Here is a 10,710-nt window from a genome sequence, read left to right on the forward strand (position 1 = left end):
AAAATAGGAGGAGGAGGCAACTCCAATGTGGGTACATCTTCGCGGTGTCCCGTTGCACATGTACTCCTGGGAAGGGCTTGGCTTTATCACAAGCGCTGTTGGATTCCCGGCAAAACTACATCCAGAGACAGTCGCGTGTACTAATTTTGAAGTTGCAAAAGTGTTTGCAAAGGTGGATGTCTCCAAACCTTTACCTAAAGAGATCAAATTCAAGAGGAATGGAAAGGAGTTCGTAATGGGGTTTCACTTTCCTTGGCTCCCAACTAAGTGTAGAATCTGTGACAAATGGGGTCACGCGGAAGAAGTATGTAGCTCGAAAGGAAAAGAAATAGAGGGAAGGGATGAAATAAGGTCTGTAGTAGAGGATGTAAGGGATGTGTCTCTGGAAATTTTGGAGTCTGGAAAAGCACATCAAGAAGTAGTAGTGACAGGAAGTAAATGAGAGGACGAAGAAACACATCAGGCAGTTGCTGTGGTAGAGAAGAGTTTGGAGGTAGAGATGATACATAAGGAGCCGGGGAAGTCAAACTTTAATATACATATTTGTTTTAAATTGTGCATGTGTATTCTTTCGATAGGTGTTAGTGACAGCGGCCGGCTTTCAAATCAGCAATCAAAATGGAGGAGATTGCCATCGCTGGTGAGTGATTCTCTTAGGGTTATAATATTTGAGAGGGAGCAACTGATGTATATCAATGAAGCTGACTCTCTTTATTATAGGCCTAGATTCGCTAACATGGAGGAAGGAGGGTTGTCTTGAATGCGGCGGAGCTCGTGGATCAATGGCGTTAATGAGAAGGATAATTAAGTTGATTGAATGCATTCCTAAACTGTTACTCCATTGATTGACCATAGGGGGTGGGGTGAACATTGAACTTCACAGCAACGATTCCATCTTCACGGGTGATTCACGGATGGAGCAAGTGCCGGTGAACTGTTTTCAAGTCTGTTGTCTCTGTTAAGCTACAGATTTTAGGCCCAATGAAATAAGAGAATCCAACTAATTTAAAACAAAAAAAAAAACCAAACCTGAACCGATTATCGAAAGGCATAGAAGTAGAGTTTTAAGGTACGTTGTAGGCGTTACATCTTGTCCTCTCTTCCTGATGGTGCCTCACTCTAAAAAGAGACTAAAATCTACATTATATATATATATATATATATAATGCAATTAATTTAAAAATAATAGTTGCTAATCTGATATAAAAATAATTGCTGATTTGATTCCCATAACCTCACCAGTAATTTCAAACAGAATAGCAAACCAGATGTGATACTTACCCCTTAAATACTAGACTCTAAACATTAATCATAAAATCTACACTCAAACGTTATTGTATTTTTGATTGAGTATATTTTTTTTGGAAAAATGGTATCCAAAGTTAGCGTATTTCGAGCATTTTTTCTTAAATTTGTGAAATAAAGTAAATCGCAAATTTGAAATGTTAAAATGCTCATATTTTAGATTTAAAAAGAGAAATTTAAAACAAATTGCAAAAGAAATAGTTATTCTATTAACTAACATTTACTATAACACAATATCATAATTTAAAGATAATATTTTACATTTAATAAAGTAATCATTATAAGTTTGAAATATTTTGTGTTGATTTATAATATTTTTGTTTACAGAATAAGATATGTTCGTTTAAAATTATATTTGTGTTTTTTATTTTATAGTCAAATTATTTTTTTATAAATATGAATATATAAGAATTAAACTAGAATACTTTGTTTATTTAGTGTTTCCCCTAGTTGTTTTATTTTATTTAAAAAATAAAATTGAAACGGAGGAATATGCCTCTTAATCTATTTTTCATTGGTCAATTTTTTTCTTAAAAAAGTAATATAAATGTGTTAATGTGTTTGTTAAAACTGCCTCTTATTTTATCAATAAATTTCATGACAGATAAAATAACCCTTAAATCTATAGTCCTAAAGCTATTAACTGCAACTCGTTTCACTATATCTTAAAATAATATAAATATTAGTTTATTTTAATATTTGATTTTATAAGGTAAATATATTTATCTAATTATTAATGTATAATTTTTAAAATTATTTTATAAATTATAATTAATTAACGTTAATATAATTTTTAACTTGTAATTTTTAATTTTAATAAATATTTTTATGAATTAAAGTATATTGTAAAATCTAGAAACTTTTGTTATTTTGTGTGTATTTGTATACTTTAATTTAAAAATTAATTAATAGATTAATTTATTTAACTATATTTAATATTTTAAAACTGTTTATTTATATTTTATTTAATTTTTATATATTTTATATTATGCATATAATTCAAAATTAAAATAATAATAATGTACTACAAAATATAATTATTAAATTATTTAGATATTTATAAATTTAAATATACTTTTTGAAAACTGTACATTTATATTTTATTTAAAATATAAAGTTAGAGTTTATTATATTGCAAAAAAAAATTTGTGAATATCTTTTGAGTTGTTTTATTTTTGAAATATTAAAAAAAATGAATAATTAAGTTGTTATGCAATATATTATGGTGCATAGTTAACATTAGATTCCTTATTTAGTAATATCACACGATAATTCAAGTTAGGTTTAAGCAATGTTTCTTTTTTATAGTGTTGATAGCTTAATTTTTTTTTAAATAAATATATTTAATTAATGTTAACATTATCAAATCCTATGGTTAAACCTTTTTATTAACGAGATTACGGCCACATATATACGTTTGTTTGTAGATCTAATCTTCTATATATTAATTCAGGAGCATTATTTAAATTGGAACATTGATCACTATGTCGAAGTGTCATCACCGCATATATTCTCACACTTCTTATTAAATGAATTTAATTTACTAGAGAAATTACTAATCATGACATTGTATATTTTGGTGGAAGAAGACCTTATATATACAATTTCCATTATAAATCGTTATACATTTCCAATCACCATCCGATTTTTCACATATAAGTATTACCATCACAATCTAATGGGCTTTGACAAGGTTCATAAAAATGAGACTATAATTAATGATCAGTGGATCAATGATGTACGAATAGAGATGTGATGGGTTGATCAAAGAAAATAAAAATATACATATTTATCATTTAAAAATCGGGCATCACTATTTTTTAGATAACTTTCACCAAAAAATATATATACTAGGGTCGGTCCGCGGTACGCACGGAATATAGTTTACGTGTGATATATATAAATAAGTAATTATATACTTTCTTTGTGTGTATTTTATGTAAGATTTTGCAATAGAAGTATATAATAACCTTTATGGTTTTTAAGAATGTTAGGACGTGTAGGGATTGTGTATGCTAAGACTAATTATTGTTGAGATGAGATCAATATATAAGAAGAGAAAGACACGAGGAGTTGAGTATGATGAAGAGGCCGTAGTAATACTAGTTACCCGAGTAACTTACTAGTATACTAGTTATACTAGTTACCCGAGTAACTTTGGAAGAAGAAGAAGAGAAGCCCTATTCCCTTAGCTAAGGCATCAGTCCGTTGCAAGGGAAGAGTAGGCACGTGTGACAGGCTGGAGAAGAGCTGGATAAAGCAAAAGGGGCTTTATGCACAAGGAAGAAGCTCATTGGATGGTTTGAATTAAAGCAAACCTTATCTCTTGTAATAGTGCTACTTTATGAAACCCTCATCCTATTGTTGCCTCCTCATATATATTGTAAACTCTGATCAGATTAATAATTAAGAAGTATGAGATTATCTCTCTAGACTCTCTCTCTTGTTCATGATGATTCTTAAATACTCTTAAACATGATTACTACCCAATCTCTCTACAAATCTCCCATTAACCTTCTCTAATCTACCTTTAATCTCTCAAGACCTACTATATTCTCTAAAATCATATGGTATCAGAGCCAGGTTGGCTTTGGTATTGAGAAACCTCGTTCCATTTCTTTCTTTCTCTAGCTCTTGTGTCCTTGTGTTCTTGCTCTTGTGTTCTTGAGGGTTCCGTGAAGCTGTATGATAAAGTTGAGTCCAGTGGTGCTGTGCTTTGAGTTCGTGTGTTCTTGAAGTCTGGTACTGTGTGTTCTTCAGCTGAGTTGCAAGTTTGAAGCTTTCTGGTAATTTCTGGTTCAAGCAAGAGAAGATGGAAGGAAACAACTTCAGCAAGCTAGTTACTGTCCCGGTTGCGTTGAAGGGTGGTTCAAACTACCTCTTGTGGTCTAGATTGGTGAAGACTGCCATTGGAAGGCTAGGGCTGTGGGGCCACATCACTGATGATGGTCTGAAGCCAGTGGCCAAAGAAACTGAAGAAGGTGAAGAGGAAAATACTCTCACCAAAGCTGAAGCCAAGAAGTGGGTACAAGAAGACTTGATGGTGCTCTCCGTGCTGCAAGGATCTCTTGATGTTCCTCTTCTTGAAGCTTACAGCTACTGTGAGACTCCCAAACACTTGTGGGAGACCCTCTCAAAGACGTTTGGAAACGTCTCCAACATCAGCCGTGTGTTTGAACTGAAGAGAGTCATTAACTCCATGAAGCAAGATGGAGGAGAGCTCACCAAACACATGGGAAAGTTTGGATCATTATGGTCTGTACTTGAAAGTCTAAGACCTAACACCACTGATCAAGCAGCTCTTATGGAAAGAAGAGAACAAGATCAAGTGTTTGGGTTGTTGATGACATTGGATCCTTGCTACAAGGATGTTATCAAACACATCTTGAGATCGCCTAACCTACCATCCATGGAGGAAGTATGCGCGCAACTTCAGAAGGAGGAGGGATCTCTTGGCCTGTTTGGAGGAAAGGGTGAGCTTACTATGGCTCATCAAGTTGAAGGAATGCAAGCAAACAAGGCTGCATACAGAGGCTCAAGAAGGAAGTATGAAAAGTATGAGGGGGGCTGTGAGCATTGCAAGAGGACCGATCACAAGAAGAGTGAGTGTTGGATCCTACATCCTCACCTCAGGCCACGCGGGGTCAACAGGGATAGGGAAGCAAAGGCTCATCTTTCTGCTGAAGCAAATGGTGTTGGTTCATCCGGAGCTAGCTCAGGCGCTAAGGTGGGTGAAAGTGATGGTAGAGCCTTGGCGTCTCATCAACTGATTGAAAAGGGTATGGATCAGGAGGTGTTCAAGAGATCTGGCCTTGAAGCCTTCTTCAAAGCTCTTAAGGAGTCTGGTAACACCCTCGGAAACACCCTTGGATACTCATATGCTGCTCATACATTGCCTAGTAATACTGATAAATTACTAGACATTTTTAAAAGCTCTTACACTGCTGTTAGTAATCCTAGTAATACTGATAAGTTACTAGACATGTTTAAAAGCGCCTACACTACTGCTAGTGAGCCTAGTAATACTGATAAGTTACTAGACATGTTTAAAAGCGCCTACACTACTGCTAGTGAGCCTAGTATAACCAGTAAGATTTTAGGATTACTAGGAAACCTGATAAAACAAAATGAACCATCAAGGACTAAGATTACTAGAAACATGCATAAACCTTTGATCATTGATTCTGGTGCATCTCATCATATGATTAGTGATAATAACCTGATTAAAGACATAGAACCGGCTCATGGACATGTTATGATTGCTAATGGAGATAAAATTCCTATTAGAGGAATTGGTAAACTAAAACTGTTTGAGAAGGATTCAAAAGCATTTTTCATGCCTGAGTTTACTTCTAATCTTTTATCTGTCAAAAGATGCACCACTGATCTTCAATGCAATGTTATCTTTAGTCCTGATGATGTTAAGTTTCAGGATATTAAAAGCAGTAAGTTGATTGGGCAAGGAGCAACCAAAGGAGGCCTTTATATGCTTGAAGATCTTAGTCCCATCTCTAGTTCTTGTTTCTCTTTTAGTTCTGTTTCTTCCTTAAGTAAAGATGCATTGTGGCATGCTAGACTTGGACATCCACATGTTAGGGCCTTAAGCATTATGTTACCAGGTGTCATGTTTAAAAATAATGATTGTGAAGCATGTATTTTGGGCAAACATTGTAGGACAGTGTTTCAAAGATCATCCACTATTTATGAGAATTGCTTTGATTTGATTCACTCTGATGTTTGGACTGCGCCTTGTTTATCTAGGGATGATTATAAGTATTATGTCACATTCATTGATGAAAAATCCAAATACACCTGGTTAACACTCATCAAAACAAAAGATAGGGTTCTTGATGCATTTAAAAAATTTCAAAGCTATGTTACTAACCATTATCATGCCAAGATTAAGATTTTCAGGTCAGATAATGGTGAGAAATACATAGGCCACGCATTCAAAGATCACCTAGCTCAACATGGAATTCTACATCAGACTAGCTGTCCTTACACTCCACAACATAATGGAGTTGCTGAAAGGAAGAACTGACACCTCATGGAAGTGGCCCGTTCAATGATGTTCCACAAGAGTGTCCCTAAGAGATTTTGGAGTGATGATGTGATGACTGCTTGCTATCTAATCAACAGGATACCAACCAGAATCCTAGAGGATCAGTCTTCATTTGAGGTACTCAACAAGAGTCGACCAGTTCTAGATCACTTGAGGACATTTGGGTGTGTGTGCTATGTACTGGTGCCAGGAGAGATGAGAAACAAACTTGAGGCAAAGAGCACCAAGGTTATGCTTATTGGATATTCCGCATCTCAAAAAGGATACAAGTGTTTTGATCCCACTGCTAGAAGAGTCTTGGTGTCTAGGGATGTGAAATTCATGGAAGATAAAGGGTATTATGAAGAGAAGAATTGGGAGGAGCTTGAAGGGCTTTCTCAACCATCAGATAGAGCTGCTAGTTTGAGAAACATACTAGAAGAACTCGGTATTGGCGTGTCCCAGGATCAGAGCAGGCGTGAAGAGCCTACTCAAGTGGCCGCTGAAGAACCAACCCACTTTGAACATGAGGGGGGGAAGTGAATCTGAAGCTGAAGGGTTAAAAGATCAATGCTCAGAAGAAGCTGGAGGTCTAGAAGATCAAGGCTTAGATTCTCCTGTCCAAAGTGGAGATGAATCAGGAAGAGAAGTTCAGAATGAAGGTCAGGAAGCTGGAGAAGAAATCCAGCTACAAGAGGAAGCTGTTGAGGAACAAGTAGAAGTTCCTTTGAGAAGAAGCACACGAGTAAGGAGGGATGCTTCCGAGTGGGCAAACACAAGAAACTGGGTAAACACGAGAGTGTTATACAATGCCAAGGCTGTGGAACATCCTTCCCAAGCTGTGTGCTCCTTTGCTGAGTTTCCGGAAGAGCACTACTCCTTTATGGTAAGCTTAGATGAAAGCTATGTGCCAAGAAGCTATGAAGAAGCAATGCTGATTCAAGAGTGGAGAGATTCAGTCAATGATGAGGCTGATGCCATGATTAGAAATGATACATGGTATGAGAGTGAGTTGCCTAAGGGGAAGAGAGCTGTGTCATGCAAGTGGATCTTCACCATCAAGTACTTACCTAATGGGAAGATTGATAGGCGTAAGACAAGGCTGGTAGCAAGAGGTTTCACACAAACCTATGGAGAGGATTACATTGATACTTTTGCACCTGTTGCAAAGCTTCATACTATTAGGATTGTACTATCAGTTGCAACCAACCTTGGTGGGATCTTTGGCAAATGGATGTGAAGAATGCTTTCCTCCAAGGAGAGCTAGAAGATGAAGTCTATATGCTACCACCTCCGGGTCTTGAAGGAATGGTGAAGCCATGAAATGTTCTTAGACTGAAGAAAGCCATCTATGGATTGAAACAATCAACTAGAGAATTGTACAATAAGCTAAGCACAACACTGAATGGTAGAGGCTTCAGGAAGTTCGAGCTTGATCACACTCTCTTTACTCTCAATACTCCATCAGGTATTATTGTTTTGCTTGTGTATGTGGATGACATCATCATAACAGGCAGTGATAAGGAAGGAATCCGAGCCACCAAGGAGTTTCTGAAATCAGTATTTGATATAAAGGATTTGGGAGAGATGAAGTATTTTCTTGGGATTGAGCTGTGCAGATCCAAGGAAGGGTTGTTTATCTCTCAAAGGAAGTATGCATTGGATTTCTTGAAGGATGCTGGTGCGTATGGAGGAAGAACAGCCAAGATGCCCATGGAGGATGGGTACAAGGTTCCACGTGAGGGGGAGATTGAAGACAACAAACTGTTCCACGATCCAAAGCTGTATAGGAAGCTTGTGGGGAAACTGATATACTTGACCATCACTAGGCCAGACATTTGTTTTGCTGTGAATCAAGTGAGCCAGCATATGCAAGCCCCAAAAGAGCATCACTGGCGCATGGTGGAGAGGGTTCTCATGTACCTGAATGGAACTCAAGGGCTTGGAATATGGATGGGCTGCAATAAAAGCACTGAAGTTGTGGGTTATTGTGATGCTGATTGGGCTGGTGATAGAGCAGACAGAAGGTCTACAACAGGCTACTGCACTTTCATTGGAGGAAACATGGTTACTTGGAAGAGTAAGAAGCAGAAGGTTGTATCATGCTCTAGTGCTGAAGCTGAGTATAGAGCTATGCTAAAGCTTACCAATGGATCAAAGGGAATCTTAGGCACTTGGAGATTGAGCAAGCAACACCAATGACTATGCATTGTGACAATCAGGCGGCTATTCACATTGCTACAAACTCAGTTTTTCATGAGAGGACGAAGCACATTGAAGTAGATTGCCACAAGGTGAGCAGATGATAGTCTTGGGAGTGATCTTGCCATGTTATACAAGAAGTGAAGATCAGTTGGCAGATGTGTTCACCAAGGCTGCAAGACAAAAGACTATGGAGTCCATTCACATCAGATTGGGACTCATAGATCTTGGGAAGAGAAGGAGCTGATCCCCTAAGTCATGAGGTCTTTACTCTTTTTCCCTCATCAAGGTTTTGTCCTAATGGGTTTTCCTTGGTGAGGTTTTTAATGAGGAAGATCTCATGGCTATTCAAGCTTAGACTTTCACAAAGCTGAGCTTGAGGGGGAGTGTTGAGATGAGATCAATATATAGGAAGAGAAAGACATGAGGAGTTGAGTATGATGAAGAGGCCGTAGTAATACTAGTTACCCGAGTAACTTACTAGTATACTAGTTATACTAGTTACCCGAGTAACTTTGGAAGAAGAAGAAGAGAAGCCCTATTCCCTTAGCTAAGGCATCAGTCCGTTGCAAGGGAAGAGGAGGCACGTGTGACAGGCTGGAGAAGAGCTGGATAAAGCAAAAGGAGCTTTATGTACAAGGAAGAAGCTCATTGGATGGTTTGAATTAAAGCAAACCTTATCTCTTGTAATAATGCTACTTTATGAAACCCTCATCCTATTGTTGCCTCCTCATATATATTGTAAACTCCGATCAGATCAATAATTAAGAAGTATGAGATTATCTCTCTAGACTCTCTCTCTTGTTCATGATGATTCTTAAACACTCTTAAACATGATTACTACCTAATCTCTCTACAAATCTCCCATTAACCTTCTCTAATCTACCTTTAATCTCTCAATACCTACTCTATTCTCTAAAATCATAATTATGTTTGATTTTGATGTTTGTATCTATATTAACAGGTTGCGATATATAACATATAATATTGTGTGATGAGGTGCCGGTAATGTTCTTGTAGTATGTTTTTTTTTTTGATAATTCTGAATTCATAATTGTTTAGTTAATTGCGGGTTGTTATATTTTGGGATCTCAAAAATGGTCTTATGATTCCCATGATTATTATTTATATGAACGAATTGACTGCATGTTGTTACGGTTTATATTATGCTGAATATGATATCGAAATTAAAAGCTAAGTAAAATAGTGAAAGTGTAAATCTAATTGTATATATTATAAATTAAATATTAAATGTACAGTTATAAAATTTTATTTCAAAATTTTCAATTCTTTTAAGGTCGTTGCCTATCTGTAAAGAATATACTTTCAATTAATAAGTAATCTACGATTTTTGAAGTTCAGTTATTTTTTTTACTATTATGTAAATAGTTTAGGTTTACTTTTTAGTTTCTATTAGTTTCTTAATTTTTACAGTTTTAAATTAATATTTTGTAGTTTTTTGTAATTGATTAAAGTTTTAAATTTTATGTGTAAAAAGGATTTGTCTTCTAATTTATAACGCACGAATCTTTTGCCAATCGACATAAAAACCATAAGCGGGTTATAGTGAAAGATAAATCCTTTTTAACACATAAAGTTTAATCGGAGAGTGAGATCGCTGAATATGCCATGATTATGCCGGAGAAAAAACACTTAAAAAAAAAATCAGAGAATTCGAAATTGATGTTGGTGGAGTCGGAAAGAAACTTATCTTTGTTTTTTTTAAAAATCATGTTTGTCATGTCTATTTGTCACCTTTGTGATCTTATGTGCCCAGTTTTCCTTTAAAAAATCATCTAATTTTTTTTATATATCTTTGTTGAAAATATGTTCCTTTATATTGATTTTAACTTCATATTTTTACTTCCAAAATCTTATTGATCATTTAAATACTGTAAATAACGAAATGTACGAAATTTAATATTTAGAAGGGAATATTATATGTATTGTAACTAACTCAAATACTTAGTTTTTAAAATGTCATTTGTCTAAAATTTTTTTTTTTTTAAATTGTAAATACACTTTATGAGTGATAAGTTTGTAACTTTGACTTGTAATTTTTCATGTCCGTTCCCATAACATTTCTCTTCAGTGTGAACAAAACTTGTATTATAACAATCAACCATAAGTTTGAGTTTCGGCAGAACATTGTGTTCCACGTG

Source organism: Brassica napus, chromosome C9 (assembly GCF_020379485.1).
Source record: "Brassica napus cultivar Da-Ae chromosome C9, Da-Ae, whole genome shotgun sequence".
Taxonomy (NCBI): domain Eukaryota; kingdom Viridiplantae; phylum Streptophyta; class Magnoliopsida; order Brassicales; family Brassicaceae; genus Brassica; species Brassica napus.